The sequence below is a fragment of the Trachemys scripta genome, chromosome 3 (genome assembly GCF_013100865.1).
Source record: "Trachemys scripta elegans isolate TJP31775 chromosome 3, CAS_Tse_1.0, whole genome shotgun sequence".
Lineage (NCBI taxonomy): Eukaryota > Metazoa > Chordata > Testudines > Emydidae > Trachemys > Trachemys scripta.
Window position 1 is genome coordinate 32023803 of NC_048300.1, and position 17195 is coordinate 32040997.

General features: G+C 40.9%; 1 protein-coding gene across 1 annotated transcript in view; it reads left to right on the top strand.

The window, feature by feature from the left end:
* The window catches only part of SPTBN1 (spectrin beta, non-erythrocytic 1), a 196511-nt gene that overhangs the window by 14125 nt on the left and 165191 nt on the right, over nucleotides 1-17195 (top strand). The window lies entirely within an intron of this gene.

Genomic DNA, 17195 nt, shown 5'->3' on the forward strand with positions numbered 1-17195 from the left:
TTAGAGATGTTTCTACAGCTGTTGTCAACTAGCGGAAAATAATGTGAATCACTTGGGATTGCTGTAGCTGGGCTTGCTGAGAGAGTTCAAAGAGTCACAGAGTTCCTCAGATTCCTGGCATGGTTCTGTGAACTTACATGTCACTTTAAGGGCAGTTTGCAAAGTCACATGTTCACGTTGTTTAAGAGCATCTTTAACAGTAGTTGATATAGTACAGCTGTTTTCATTTTTAACTTCTGGGTGTCATAAGCAATGGCAGAAGGCCAAGGAGCCATTGAAGGGATTTGGGATTGAAATTAGTTTTAGCCAAACTGGATTATAGTGGCATCTACTAGTACTCTTTTATAGTTAAAAGTTTTGTGCATATTTCTCTGTAAAACACCAGTCCTTTGTAGAGCGTGGTAATTTGCCTATTAAATTACTCTGTGCTGTAATTTGGAATATTAGGTAATACAAACTTTTGATTGTTTACAATAAGTAGAAAAATGCATATCAAAAAGAGTTTTTAAAAAATAATTTAAATGTTTTGGGTTTAAAATATTATTAGCACATGATCAGTCTGTAAAAGATTAATGTATCAGATGACCAAGATATTAATTTTGGAAAGTGGCTGTTAGGCAGGCAGCATTATTACTTTATTAGAAAGATGTTTACAAATTGTATTACAAACATGTTTTTTTGCAGCTCATCACTTCTGTACATTTACAGAAATAATTTCTTATCCCAATAACAAAACAATTTGAGAATCAGGCAAAAGGAAAAATAACAGAATCAAGCCCTGATCTGGCAATTTATTCTGGATAGCCACGGGACACAACTTGCAGGATTGGAGCCTTAAAAGTGAAACTCTCTTCTACTGCTTTGTGCTTCAGCATTGTAGTGCCTATAAAACAGCCCCCAGTGTCACATGCTGTTCTGAAGCATTTGTAACACCAAATTAAGAGCTCTCATAGCAAGGTATGTGTTTGTACTAAATTCTTGTGCTTCCCCCCCCCCCATTGTGTTTACGCATTAAGTTGATGTCCAAGGGTCTGTTTCTGCAAAGTACTGAGCACCTCATGTGGTGAGAGCTGGGAGCAATCAGCACCAGTCAGAAGATGGCTCGCAGGCTTGGGCCCCAAGAGCTAAGAACGTATCTGGAGACTGTGTGACTTCACAATGCAGAATGCTATCTGCTTATAACAATTAGTTACGTTATTGTAACAAGTGCCCAAATTCCAGCCCTGGTAATTCTGCAGGATGATCTAATAATCTTCATCTGCAATCAGGTTCTCCTGTCAACTCATATTACCGTAACGGGAGTGGGCTGATGGTGGAAGTTGGTCCTTATTTTTTTGGCTCTTATCAACATAAATAACTCTGACAATCTATAAACCATTACACATGTGAGTAGTCATTGGTGACTTCTGTGGGATTACTCATGTATGGGGTTGTAGTATCTGCCCCAGTATTACAGTTTACGGCATTGCTTCACCAAATAGAAAACACCTCAGACTTAAATATCAAAACCAAGTTTTGTTTTCATAGCTGAACATATTCTAGTTTGGAGACTTGAACAGTCAAGGTGATACATATAGGAGGGACACTTCCTCATTTTGAAAGATTTTTTTTTAAAAAATCATGTTACTATTCCACCCTTCCAAATCGTGGAGGTGAGATATATGTGTGAAATTACAGAATCATGAAATTTATTATTTTAATCTTCATCACTCTATTATTATGCTCTCTGCTGCCAATCCATCTCCTCCAGGATTTACTCCAGCACTCCCATCTCCTGAATTGCTTCACAGAGTTGCCCCCAAAAAAGAAAAATCAGGCTGCCCCAGAAATATTCCTTTCTTGTTCCCCCCAAAATGTGGAATTACTCCAAAAATTACCCAGGAGTGAGGCCCCGATTGGGCAAGATTTAGTTCTGGATCAGTAACGACCTCTGTAGACATCAAAATTGTGACAATTTTGACGTTTTACCTCATGACCCTGCAGGAGAAAAAAACAGGAGTTTGATATCATTTGGAAGGGTGGACAGATCTGAAATATTCTACTTTGAAGTCATGACTTTTTAATGTATAGAAGAGCTATATTATGTCTTTTTTATGGTTCCTTCTGAAACCGGTATGATTGGACTTCTAGAGCCTGATCTTGCACCACTGAAGTCAATTCCAGTGGGAGGTGGTTTATAGCAACCAAGGTACCTGACATTTGAGGCAAAGGGATATGATAAATAGTTCCAGGAAAAAAGGTTAGAATTCTTTAAAACATTTCTGATTTTATTTTTTATTTTTTTGGTGACACATACAGGTAGTACAGGGGATGTATTAAGCTTTTATTTGAATGTGTTTGGGGTGGCATGCTAGGTGTAAATCAGGCTTCCCAAATTCATACTGAGAACACCTCTATGTAACATCACTCTATCGTGTATCATGTATATTTATATATGAATGAGAGGAAGGGAGAAAGCATAGTTGTTCTCTCTTGTATTCACTCTTTAGGAGATTTTCAAATGTTTGTTTAGTTTAATTTTTTACAACTTAAATCTTGCTATTAAAATCACCCCACTCTCCTTTGAAGTGACTGTGGATAGGGAAATGGTTACATGAATCTGACCAGAGAAGTTCTTTCTTGTGTATATTTTAATATTTCCTTTTGTCCCATTCAGTTTCCATAAAAGGAAAATTTCTGTAAGTTATATGGTAAAACTAACAATCAGTGAAACGGACATATTGTTTGACAAGCAGCAGATAAAGGCACTTTGTTACAAATAGTATCCCCCCCCCTCCAAGTATTTGATTTAAATAAAGGGTCAGCTCACCAGGGGATTTTATGGTTGGTGGCCTCATACACATGTAGCATATTTAAATGTTGAAGCTTTTACATAAATAACTGTATACACTGTTTATGCCCAGTAAGACTTTGGAATAGTTCCCTTCCTCTTTTAATAGTGTAATGATGATCTGTAGGTTTCATTGGTGGAAGTTCTTGAAAAATACACTGAAAAGCAGAATTTTCAAGTGGGCTTTAAATAAAAAACAAACAAAAAACCAATTGCTGCTTTATTAACAGATTTTACACTTGGCTAATCAAAATTGTGGATTGCTGAATGATGATGTTATATCTTGTACAGATTACTCATAATGCATGTAACAATTTTTTCTCCAAATTGATCTTAATGTATGGCAGTATACGACAGCACTTTCTACTTTGATTCATAGAATTACAAGTAGCTTCCCATTTTTTTTATTGTCATTGGGAGTGATGAATTCTTGTTCTCTTTTGCAAAGCTGTCCTTCCTCTTTTTGACTTTCATTAGCTAGTGCCTGGAAAATACTGGTATTTCTTTTCAGCTGCACTGGAACTCTGTCAACATTCAACCTGAAGGGCACAGTATACCTTTGGGAAATGCTGATTGGAAGATTAGAGCATGCTGAAACTGGAATGTCCACAACTTTAGCACTGTCCAGAGCTGATGTTTCCCAAAATAAAAGCCAGGAAAAAACTGCACCATTTCATTAAGACACTGGATAAAATACTGATTTTTCAAGTCAACAGATTTCATGTGTGCATAAAAATGGGCAACTAGAACTAGTACCATCTGATGATATGTGGTCCTTTTATAGTGTGACCAGATAGCAAGTGTGACAAATCGGGACGGGGGGAGGGTCTAATAGGAGCCCATATTTAAAAAAAAAAAAAAAAAAAAGACCCGAATATTGGGACTGTCCCTATAAAATCAGGACATCTGGTCACCCTATCCTTTTATAGTAGAGCATCTAACAGCTGATGTTCTCAAAATTATTTAGAAAAATCCTTATTGCTCCCCTCTCAGATACGTAAGTAGCAATATCCCCATTTAAAAAATGGAATCACAGATGGGTGATATGACTTGTCCAAGGTCGCACAGTGTGTATCAGGTAGAGCTGAGGTTACAGCCCAGAATGTCTGACTCTTAGTCCTGTGCTCTAATCCCTAGACAATACTCTATGTTAAGTATAACTAATAGTGTTTGTATTTAACTAATAGTGTTTGTATTTTTTAGTAGTGAAAATGCTGATTTAGTGATAGCTTTCAAAGATTTCATCTTAGAAGTCAAAACCAGGTGGTCTAATCTTTTGAATAATAAAAAATACAAATGTTGTCAATCTGTTTATTGCTCTTAAGTGCTGATATTATATTAGTGGAATAACCTGAGAAAACAGTGATTGCAATGCTGTTTGCTGAGAAGCAGGGATTTGGGGTTACTGATGTATAGGTGGATGCAGCAACTTCCAGAAAAATGACATGTTCATGGAAATGATGTAGTGTACATGTTTTGGAGATTAGCACTGAACTGCTTTGAGTGTTGATTGTTGAGAGGGTTTCCTGGCCCTTTTGATAACAAAGTGTTATCAAGCAAGAGATTCCACCTCACAGTTTGAACAAGAGTTTCTGTTCATGATAGTCTAGTGGTGATGCAACTTTTCCTTGTGAGAGATTATAGGAAATGGAATAGGTTTGATTTGCATGGTCAACAGTATAATTGGCTTCATTAGTATTAGCATTGTGCTTAGCAGCATATTGTTTAAAGCTGTAACTTCCTATTAGAAAAAAAGTAAACTTTGATGGCTTATTCCTGAGTTTCTGGTTTCAGAATGGAGGCCACAGGCCATCTGTAAGATGTCAACTAAAAAGGGAGATGGGCTTGTAACTTGAGAACCCTCGCTCTCTTCCCCCCCACTCCCCAAAATGCAGGGGAGAGGCAGATGAGCGGAATTTTTGTGCCTGCTAGTAGTTAACATTAGCTGTTTTTCTTTCTCTATTTTTTTTTTTTAAATTTATGAATGAATGTTTGGTGCTCATAAGTGAGAAACCAATAAGCTTGGCTAGAGACAGGCATGTTGCAAGTTTCCACCATCCAGGTCTACTGTTGTACCTCAATGTTGACCTATAATACCTCTGCTACTCTAGTTCAAGGTTTCTCAAATGTGGCCACCAGGAGATTCCTGGGTGGTGATGGGAGGGGAGAGGGGGAAGCAGCGGCCCCTCCCTCAGTGCTGCCAGCAGTGGTTTGGCCCTGCCCCTCTGGAGCTGCAAATGCCAGAGGAGCAGGCAGCCGCGTAAGTTCCCCACTTTCCCAGGGATGGCGGGGCTCGGGCTTCCAGCTTCAGCCCTGGGAGGTGAGCTGCAGGCTCAGGCTGCATGGCATCGGGATCTGTCCCCCACCTGCAGCGGGGCTTTGGGCTCTGGCCCTGGGCTCACCACCCTCCTGGCCCCCACTGCGTCCCCCATCTCCGGTCCCTGGCTGCAGGGCTTTGGGCCCCCACCACCTCCCTCCGCACCCCCCAATTTCCCCCAGCATCCCCCTCCGTTCCCTACTGCCTCCCCATCCAGGGCTTAATTTGTCTCCCAGCTTGCCAGGGCTGAGTAAGTCTGCCGTGAAAGTGGTATTTGTATGTTTGTTTGTTAATATCACTTTTCACTGCCTCCCAACTAGCTAGCAAGTGTGCTGCTGTGAAAAGTGATATTAACAAATATCACTTTTCATAGAAGCAGACTTACTAGTTAGCAAGTCAAACAAACAAAAAAAGCAACCAAAAGGCAAAATAAACAACAAAAAAGTCAAGAACATCAAAGCACCTTATTTATATTTCTCTTCTGTTTAGGTCCAGTAAAGAAGAGACAAATTTACATTATATTTAATATTTAGTCTGCAAAAAACCCCAAACCGTACATAAATAAATTACTATGATTTGTACATGTATATGTAAATATTTATTTGTTTTTTCTAAAGTTAATTAAGTATTTTAGGAAAAATTGTCAGAACGGCCAGCAGCAAGAGTTGGCCGCATTCTGAGGCCACCAAAAAAATTGTTGTGAGAACCTTGATTCTCTGAAGCAGAGAGACTGTCAGTAGTGACTGACTAATGCTTATGCTGTGTTATGGCCTCTTAGTGAGACTAGACTATTTCTCCCAAACTCCATTTCCATGTGTAGTCCAAAATGGGATGTAAAGTCTAGTCATTAAAGGTGAAAAGATGGTGCATCTAACCCACTGTACCACATTGCCTTCTCCTGGCTGTCTCACCTTATTGTAATACTGCAGATGGCAGTCACCCATAGATTTATTTGCATTGGAAATCTAGTATGTTGATTTTAAAGATAAACAAGTGCTTTGGTCTCTCTTCATGTGTCAGTCCCTTAGCTGAAGGGGGTCTGCTTTTTTCCTAGCTCCGCAACTGGTATCCTGATACCGTTTAGGTCTTGAATGTGAAATGAAATTCTGGGTCATGGGAAGTGCCAAATGGCAGTGGCAAGAGTGTTCAGTGTCACAGCAGCTAGTGTAAAGGATTCCTTGCTACATCTCAACAGCTGTACATTGTGACCTGAGTCACAGCTTGTTACTTGAGTCCCTTCAGTTTGGACACAGTTGACTTGTGGAGTCTGAGTGGGTGGGATTGAAAGATGGTTGTAGTTTTGGGTAACTCGTTAGGGAAAGTAGTTACTCGGGCAGGGTGTTAGTCACACTGGAGAGAGAGGGTGAGTAAAGGGACCCATGAAAATAGGGGATCTGATACAGACAAGTTGGGGCAGGCACCTTCTGAAACGTTGTTCAGATGATATTTGTCATGTGCTGCGCTGATGTGGCTCTCCTGGGAAAGTCCCCTCCTGCAGTGATTGAAAGTTCCATGTACAGTGCAGGAGATGCTACAACCTGGTGAGCTGCTTTGACCCAGCGCATACGCCGATGAGTAGCACACAACAAATACCGTACATTTACATATTGTCTCCCATCTGAGGATCTCAAAGCACTTTACAATGGTCAGCCCTATTCCTGTTTTTCTGATTGAAACTGAGGTATATGGGGTGACTCACCCATCATCAAACAGCAGATCGGTGGCAGAGCTAGAAGTTTAACTGAGGTTTGCCACCTCCTGTTTTCCAGCTGTAATGGTTAGACAGCACTGCCATCATCTGAAGTGTCAAGAAGAGAAAGATGGGGGAGAAGGAGAGAGGAGGTGAATGCAGGGGAAAGAGGCGGGAAGAGATTAAAAATAAAATGAGGAACATAGGGAGATCATAGAGAGAGAGAAAAATAAATACATAAAAAAAATGCATCCTCCCAAAACCAGGGTTGGATAAAGGCAGGGTCCTGGTTTGTATTGTGGTGCTTTGTGCAGATGGAGCTCAGGCAGAGCAATGAGAATCAGAGCAGCAGGCAGTGGAGCACTCCATTAATTGCTATTGGGAGGCCACCTGTTGGGGTGGGTGTGAACTGGCTGGGCAGCTGCACTGGGGAAGAAGGTCAAGAACTTGTAAAATCTGAACGTAAATGAGGAGCCCTGTGGAATGATGTCCTCAGCCGATGTGCTGTGGGATTGAGCAATCCAATCAAAATGTGGATTATTTAAAAAAAATGTTCTTGTAAATTAGCTAAAGGAAAAGTTAATAATAAAAATGCAGTTTCTGGAAAAGGTTTCTCTAAACTTGCTGTGGATAAAAATGTGCTGGAAATGAGAATTTCGTCTGAGATGAAATAGAGAAAAGAAAGTCATACAAACAAAAATGACCAATTTGTATTTAATGAAAGAAAAAACAATTTGCTTTCCCTGTGATTCAAAGGAGCCAAGTACACCTTAGTGTCATCAGTGAGAGGAGGGAGGAAACCACCCAGTGCACAACTTTTATTAGTGCAGTGGAGTTCAGAAAGGCTTTCAACAAATGCTGTGCAGCCAAAATGATTTGTCATCTGCTGCTCAAGGAAATCTCAATTTTCCTTCTGATTATGTTGGACCAAGTGAATGATGGTAGTGCTCTTGTGTTTTAATTGTCCTTGAATTTCAAAGTGAAAATGGATCCTTTTTTCTATCCCGTTTTCAAGTTTGACTTTTGTGGATAAGGGTGAGACTAGCAATATTTTGTTTATTGGCTTAGTTTTAAAAACAAAACAATAGCGTTCCATTTGAAATCAGATCAATGTTCAACTTAGTTGACTTGCATATTTAGCTGTAGTCCACTTAAAAGGTAAAAAAACAGAGGAGAGAATTTCTTAGCCGTTCCCCCCCCCCCCGCAGATGTTTAGCTGCCAAGAGCACATCAACATTGCAGGAAACTGTAGTAATAATGCCCAGGCCTTACATAGCACTTTTCATCCGCGTCTCCCAAATCACTTTACCAAGGTGGGGAAGCCTTATTGGCCCCATTTTGAATATGGGGATGCTGAGGCACAGAGCGGCGAAGTGACCTGCCAGGACTACACAGTAAGTTGGTGGTAGAGCTGGGCTCCAAACCCGATGCCCTGTCCACTGGGCATGTGGACTTCTCACTGATAAGTGTGTGACCCTGCAGCTGAAACAATGCCTGGTGCTCCTGACACATTCAGAGATGGGCACTCTCTGGGTAGTGACTGCTGGTAATGTGCCAGATTTGATCCTGAGAACAAAAGGCTTTTAAAAAGGGGGATGAATTCTGCTGTCTGTTACACGAGTGTAAATCCAGAGACTCCTCTCATGTCAGTGGAGTCACTCCAGATTTGCACCAATGGAAACTCATACACCTTTTTAGATGGGATTATGTGCACTTTTATACTGGCCTCCAGCTGCTTGCAAAGGGGCATGATAGGACTATATCTCCAGCCAGCCCACCCATATTCTGTTGGGAAATGGAGCACTGTGGCAGTGCTGCTCTGGTCTCTCCCCTCCCCTTTACCATAAGAGAGCACAAGCACTGGCATTGGGGTTGCTTTGTGTATAAAGTGCACAGGGAAGGAAGGGAAGTCGTCTCTGTCTGTGTCCTCAAACTCAGGCCAGGTCTACGCTACAAACTTACATCGGTATAACAACATTGCTCAGGGGTGTGAAAAATCCACACCCCCACACCCCCGAGCGATTTAGTTATACCTATCTAACCCTCAATGTAAACAGTGCTGTTGATGGGATTGGTTCTCCTGTTGACATAGGTACTACCTCTAGGAGAGGTGGATTAACTGTGCCGATGCTCTCCTGTTGGTGTAATAGCGTCTTCACTAAAGCGCTACAGTGACTCAGCTGCAGCACTGCTGAATCACTGTACCTGAAGACAAGCCCTCACGTTTCATATCCGCTGAGGAGTAGCAACATTTCAGACCTCTTAGTTTACAACTGTTTGTCTATCAAAACAAAAACCAACAACAACAAAAGGCGGCAGCAGCAGTAGAGCAGGCTCCTGATTGTAGAGGAAAAACAAGCAGGGATGGTGTCATTCTCTGTGTTAGTACAGAACCTAGATAATGGGGCCCTAACCCAGATAGTTGGCCCCAACTCTGCTACCATAACGTACATAATAAGTTCTGCTGTACTTTAAAAATCAATTTATCTAAGTAATGCCAATATCATTTGTTTTTCAGGCAAGATTTCCACTTGGTGTAAACAGGTACAGCTTCAATTAATTACACCATCTGTGGATCTGTCCCCCTCCTCCTCCCATGTCCAAATACTTTTGACCAAATTCATCCCAAGGGTAGCCCCCTGTGCTTCCATGGAGTAACCCCAGGGATAGATTTGGGCCGCTAAGTAACCTGCCTTTCATATTACCAATGAACAATGTGGAATTTACTTGTGTAGTAGCCTGCCTTTGGAAGGGAGTACTCAAAACAATAGCTGGTTGATTTTTAAATAAAGTTGATTGTGTAGATGGAATAAAAATCAATATTTCATCATCAATACATCATGCTAAACAAAGGACCAGTCCTGCAAACTGTTAGTAGCACTACAGACATCTTTATTCCCTCCCACATTTAGTTATATGGACTATGTTTTTTGTAATTTTTTGACCTATTAAATGCAAAATTAGCAACTTTAAAAACAGTTCTTAGTTTTTATTTTAATTAATGAAGTGCCTCATTGTATTTCAATAATACTTTGAAAACATTAATGTTCCTGCCACTGTAGTACTTACCCAGGCAAAATTCCCATTGGATTATGACTACAGAATTGGATTCCCAAGGAGTTTTTTTTTTTGGTATTTTTATTTTTCTTGTATGGTTGATGTTTTATTTACCATGAAGAAGAAGATGGTTGAACAGGCTTGGCTTTGGATAGTACAGAATTATGGCTTATTCATTTTCATGAATATTTGATGAAACTGTCAAGTTTCATCGTAATATGTCTTCAGATAACGCATCCCATGTGTGTAACCATTGCACCACTTTCTTCATTTGACATCTACAGCATTTTCTTTTGTCTGACTCATTTGAACATTGATTGTGTTTTGGAGGGGTGGGGGAGGGAATGAGGTGAAAAAACCTGGGACATTCGAGATGATCCTGAAGCCCATAAAGCTGGAGAGCTAGCAGTGTGTATGGAATACCCTTACAGGTTTGCTGGGATAGCTACCTTAAAAAAAGGATGATCCTAGGAAAACTGGACAGTTGGCAACCCCAAATAAGTATGTCTAAGGAGGTTGTATAGAGGAAAATATTAACAGGAACATGTTAAAAGAAAAGATTTTAATAGTTTTATTCAGTTTTACTTTCATAGCTGAATGTTACTTTTGAAAACTATCTGGTTTTATACAATGGTTCGGTACAAATACAGTGGTCATCATTAAAATGTCATCATTTACTCATGTAACCACAGTGATATCTGAATATTGCAGTTTTTCCAATTCTAAGAACAGGAAAAAAATGCATTATCTCAGATCCCACAGGGTGGAATTTGATTTTAACTGTTTGGTTTTCATTGGCAACCACTGTAATTCTGTTAGAAACATTAATAAGATCTTTTTTTTCTGAGAATGAGTCTCAATTTCTCCTCAACAATAATTCAATAACAGAAAAACAGTGGAAAGAAATAATCAGATAAGTATTACCTATATTACCTAAATTTTAAATAGTAGTTTCATTCTTCCCACAAGTTTAAGCCGCAGCCTGCAAAGACTTATGCACTTGCTTAACTTTAAATTTTGAACTCAAGACTATTCACATGCTTAAAGTTAAACATGTCTGTAGGTCCTTGTAGGATCAGAGCTTTATTTGTGATTGACTGAATCTGGGGTTCTGATTTATTTTTCCTGCATTTCTTTTAAAAAAAATAACTAATTTTTCTTTGATGGAAGCAAAGTCTGTGATTACCTTGAAACCTGCTTGTGAAGGTCATGTTTCTAGCACATTCAGTGGTTTTAAAATAGCCTTATTAGTTGTCTAAAGGTACAAGTACAAAAGTAAAAATATCAGTTTACCTCAATGTAGCTGGATTGATACTTGACGGAGAAACTCAAACAGGTGTTGTGAGGGGTGAAAAAAAATCTCCTTTTCACATACCTGACTTTTTCAACTACTATAAAACCAAAACCAGCTTCATGAAGGTGAATGAAAAATGGAAAATATGGTAAATAAAATAGAACAGATTTTCTTTTGAAAGAAATGGGAGGTAGTTTAAGATGCAGATTTGTGCCTTTTTTCCAAGACCAACTCATGGGTTCCCTACTCAGTGCTTCCTCAGACAGCTCTCTGGCTGAAGTCAGTGAGAGTTTTGCTTGAGGAAGGACTGAGAGCCAGATTGGCCCTTATGTGGGGAAACCTGCACAAGGGCCAGGAAACCCCACGCTTTAGCTCATATAGTTTCTGGTCCACCATAATTGAGGCATCAGACTAGATTTGGCCATTCAGAGGGCCGGATAGTTCCTGGCCTGGCCTGAGTTTTGGGAGGTAGGAGAGTGTAAGCACCCTTCTCCTGCCCTTTGCACACCTCATGGAAGAGGAGGGACAGTCACCGTCCTGATGCTTAGGAGCCACAGAGACTTGTTCCCTACTAGTGTCTGAGGGGTGAGGGTGCACAAGTAGCTCTGTGAGGGATGGGGAGGAGGTAGACCCAGTATCTGGTGGAGCTGGCCATGTACACCGGGGGAGCAGGCTGCACTATCCTACGGTCCTCCTGTTTGCACTAGGGAGCTGAGAACCAATCCTTCCTGAGCTCCCCCTGGAGCAGTGCAGATCTGCACTGTCCCTTACCCAGGGCTGTGGCTCATACCAGTCTGGCCCAGAGTGAGAAGGGGCAAGACCTGCCACACACATGGATCCGGTGGACCATAGAGTGTGAGAGAGTCAGCCATAGAGGAAAATCTACCGAGCCAGCCATAAAATCTGGATATTTACTTGTAGACTCCATGCCAGTCAGTTACTCCTTGGGCACCTCTCCCTCATGAGCTATTGCACAATGGCCTCGCTGCTGTTCAAGAAGCTCTCCCCGGTGGAATGGGAGGTACTATGTATAGGGGGACAGTGAGGAGTAAAAGGTTGGTAGGTTTAGCATTATCTTCTGTGAGAAATCTCTGAGTGTTAGGTGGACTAATACTGCAGAGAACAGCCATTTCCTGGCCTCTTAACCCCTCACAGAAGAGCCTTGATCCCAAGGGCTTGGAGCACAGAAGGCTTCTGCAGGATCAGAGGGGAAGGGAAGCGCATGCTACAGAGACAATTTTTCCCCTTTCCCAACCTGAAACCATCCCTACCTCCAAGGTAGTTTCTGCCAGGTTAGGTTGACCCACTCAGGTTAGTGAGAGGAAGTATATAGAGAGCAAATTTTGCCTCCTGGGCTTGATCTTCAGAGGTACTGAGCATCCACAAATACAGTTCAAGTAAATAGTAGCTGCAGGTGGCTGACACCTCCTGAAACTCAAGTCCCTAGCATCTGGCTGTTGGCAAAGTGTTCAAATGCTGGTGTCTTCTAATCTATTTCCAGTTTTTGGTGAGACAAAATTAAAAAATTGTGGCTTTGTTTAAACCTGGATGGATTAAAAAAATTGTTTCTGGTGTTTTTAGCCACCACTCCAGTACTGAAAATATAATAATTGTCATGATTTGTAACCAATTAAATGAAGTGGTTGCTGGTTTTGTTGTGCTTTCTGCTCTTGTGCAACCACACAGTAGCTCTTCAGTTTAGTTAAGAGAGTATTCCCAAACACTGTTCCATATACTCCTGCTGACTTTGATTATGCATTTTTGAACAGGTTTTCATTATTATTATTTAATCATTTCATTTAAAGAAAATACAGAGGTAAGGAAAAATGTTCATGGCTATGTTTGTTTGTTTCTTTTCTCCAACAACCTACTGAGAGTTTGATTCTGATGTAAGTCATTCTGACTTTTTAGACTAGTATAACTTTATTTTCTGCAATGGAGTTACTTTTGATTAACATCTGTTTAAACAAGATTGGACCCTTGATCTAAAGTAATTTAAATAGGAGGTAGTGTCATCGTGCACTTTTGGGAATAAGATAGATTATTAATAAAGACTGATTTTTGTCTTATGAAATGTCAAATCCTGTTTTGATTTGTTTGGGAGGTAAGGCTATAGCTGGCAATTATTAATTTATAAAGAATTCTTATGAATGTCGGAGCCTCTCTGTAATTTCCTCCCACTCCTGGATTCCCTTTCCTTTCTATAACCCACACCCTCACACTTGTTTGTTCTGGTTTCAGTTAGTTTGGAGTAATTCATTATGCTGCATCTAGCATTATACAGCTTTCCTTAATATCTCAAATTCATCCTAGATGTAACTCTGTTGAAGTCAATGGAGTTACACTAAAGTTTAATTGGCCCATTTTGTTTGTAGTAAGTTACAGAAACACTTCAGGATCACAGGCCTGGTTTAAATCAAAGGCCATATTCAGTGTTTTTGTTACTTTCATGTGTATCTGTTCCCAGAATTGTGTCAGGATTGGATATTCCCCAAAAATGTGATAGTAATTGTCTAGTTCTTTCCCCACCCATATGTACTGCAATGGCTTCTTTTAATCTTGTGCTTCACAGGGTTATGAAATAATCTGATAGCAGCTACTAATGAAGTGAACAAGAAAAGCACAAAGAACTTTTGTGCTATGTGCCTTCTGTCATGTGTTTTGGGACATTCAGCAGCTTTCAAGAATGTGGAGCCTTTATTTTAAATTAGTATTTCTGTTTAATCTTTAAATGATTACTTTGTCCTTCCTGGATAAAGTCAGATAGTAACTGATAATTTACATTGGAAGAATCTAGCACCAGGATTAATATTCTTAATCTCTTTTGTGTTTGGGTGTGGTGCATAGAAATTTATTGTAGTGGGTTCCTAGCAGGGCTGGCTCCAGGCACCAGCCTAGCAAGCAGTTGCCTGGGGCGGCCAATGAAGAGGGGGGCAGCACGTCCGGCCCTTTCGGCGGCAATTCGGCAGCGGGGCCGTCACTCCCTTTGGGAGCAAAGGACCTGCTGCTGAATTTCCGCCATAGAATGAAGCGGCGGTAGAGCTGCCGCCGCGATCGCGCCTTTTATTTTATTTTTTTTGCGCTGCTTGGGGCGGCAAAATGCTAGAGCCGGCCCTGGTTCCTAGTGGCACCCAGCAGAATTAATTTTGAAAAGCAGTTTCCATTTTGATATACAGAAAAGATGTTTATGTGGTATGCTATAAAGATTTAATTGTCATAGTTCATTTGAGCCTGTGCAACTCAAGTAATTCAGCCATGGCAAACTTATGGTAATAAAACAATCTTTATACTTCATCATACAGTTCACCTAATATATCCATATTGAATATGGTTTATTTAGTTCTGTTCTTTCTCAGTCTGTTTTGGGTGGATTACATTAAAATTTTTGGTCACTCATAATTCTTCTCTTGATGTTTATATCTTGCATACCAAGCACATCCTTGTTAGCTTTGTAGTTTGTATTTGGTAGAGATGAATATGGTAGTCAGCACAATATCTTTTGTCATGGTTAACCAGACTCTTTTCACAGCCACAGCACTTTTTTAACAGTTAGTGAGTTTAATGCAGTGTGAAACATCTCAATGGAGGGACGGTACTGCAGTCAATTTCAAAGTAACAAGCGCCAAAATAAATGGTATAGTCTTTCTATTGCCTTGTGCTTATTTTCTGTTGACCTACCATTAACCTGGAAAGACTCAGTTCTCTTTGCCTGGCACATGCATCAGTTTTGGGGATCCTTGGAAATGAATATTTAAAAGAATTTACTGACTGATTTATATTTTGTCTCTATCAGTTTGTGTAAATAGTAAACATTCCCTTAACTGTTTGAGGAATGAAAGTGCATTGCAGTAGCATAAAAATAAACTACTTGCAGATTTTGTTGGTAATCTTTTCTGTTGGCATCTTTCCAAAACCAAAATGATGCAGTAAAACGCATTTTCGCAAGTACAAAGGAAACAAATATGACTGTAGCCCTACTTGCAGCTCCTGTTTCAATGGAGCCCAAAATCTTGTGTCATTAACTCTGTATTGTTGGCATTACTTCTAGTTAGATGGATCACTGATTCAGAGCAATCTGGATTGCCTGGTAAACTGGATGCAAGCAAACAATATGCATTTTATTACAGCTAACTGTAAATATATACATATACGAACAAAGAATGTAGCCATATTTACACAATGGGTGACTCTGGGGGGGAAAAAAAGGGGGTTGTGGTGGACAGTAGGCTGAACATGAGTTTCCAGTGTGATGCTGGTGGCCAAAAGAGCTAATGTGATCCTGGGATGCATGAGTAAGGGAATCTCAAATAGGAGTAGAGAAGTTATTTTACTTCAGTATTTGATACCTGGTGACCGCTGCTGGAACACTGCCTCTAGTTCTGGTGCCCACAGTTCAAGAAGGATGTTGGTAAATGGGAGAATGTTCAGAGAAGAGCCACGAGAATGAGTAAAGGATTAGAAAACATGCCTCATAGTAATAGTCTCAAAGAGCTCCATATATGTAGCATAACAAAGAGAAGGTTAAAGGAGGACTTAATATTCATAGTCTATAAATATCTACATAGTGAACAAATATTTAATAATGGGCACTTCAGTCTAGCAGAGAAAGATATAACATAATTGAATGGTGGGAAGTTGAAGCTAGACAAATTCAGACTGGAAATAAGATGCAACTTTTTGACAATGAGAATAATTAACCATTGAAGCAATTTACCAAGGGCTGTGGTGGATTCTCCATCACTGACGATTTTTAAATAAGAGTGGATATTTTTCTAAAAGGTATGCTGTAGGAAGTATTCTGGGGAAGTTCTATGGGCTGAGATATCACAGTGGTCCCTTCTCGCCTTGGAATCTATGAATCTAGTTTGCGTATTTGTTTTACAATAGCTCAGTGTCAATGTCTATATCTGTCTTCATTTCATATACATAGATTTGGCTATCTCATCATACAGGTCCCCAATGAGAATTGGTCTGGGAAATCCTGCTCCTTCTCACACCCCTGTGAGCATTAGCTACCTGAAAGGTAGTGGGATGGGGATAGGATCATGCCTGTTCTCCTTGCACAGATAGCACAGCTGACCAGGCAAGATAGGAGCATGTTGTGCCTTCCCCAAGAGTGGTGTAGCTGCTGTGCCTGTGTGTATTGTCTGGCAGTCTGCAGGAAGAATTCTGGTGTGAGTCCATCAGAATTGCTCTGGGGGACTTTGTCTGCAACATGGCAGCTTGCGCTCCCTCTAGTGTCCTTGAGCACACCATGGCATGAGAGATACTTATCTGCAAACATAGCTCTGCTGCTGCCGTAGGTGCCAACTCCATGGGGGCTTCGGGGCTGGAGCACACATGGGAAAAAATGCTAAGCACCCAGCGGCAACCCCCCATCAGCTCCCCTCAGTCCCCCGGTGCCTTCCGCCCGCTGGCGGGCCCTGTGGATCATCATCTCCATCTCTCTCCCCACGCCTCCTGCCTGCCGCGGATCAGCTGTTTTGCAGTGTTCAGGAGGCTCTGGGGGGAGGAGCGAGGACACGGTGCACTCAGGGGAGGGGGAGGAACTGGGAGGGGAAGGGTGAAGTGGGGGCGGGGTCTGGGGCATCCCCCCTGGCACTTTGGAAAGTCGGTGCCTGTCGCTGCTGTGATGTCTTCTCTTTTTATTTATTTTTTCAAATGTTCTGGAATAGTATCATAAGTCATATGTGGGCAAAAACACTAGCATCCATCCCAGTGATAGTCTATAAAATTCAACACACTAATGTTTTGTCTCCCTTTCCCCCTAACCATTTTTAAGGTCTCCCTACTTTTGCAGCTATATGCTTTAGGCGGAACCATTCCAGTTCCTAGATCAGAGAGGTACTGCTGAATCTGATGCATGTTATCATACTCAGGAGACCAAGGAGACTAGCTAATTCTGGACTTAAAATGGCTGAATCCTTTTGTGGCTCGGTGGTACTTCAAGATGGAGTCAGCCAAATTGGTCATTCTGGCAATGAGTCTGGGCAATTTTGCTAGCATT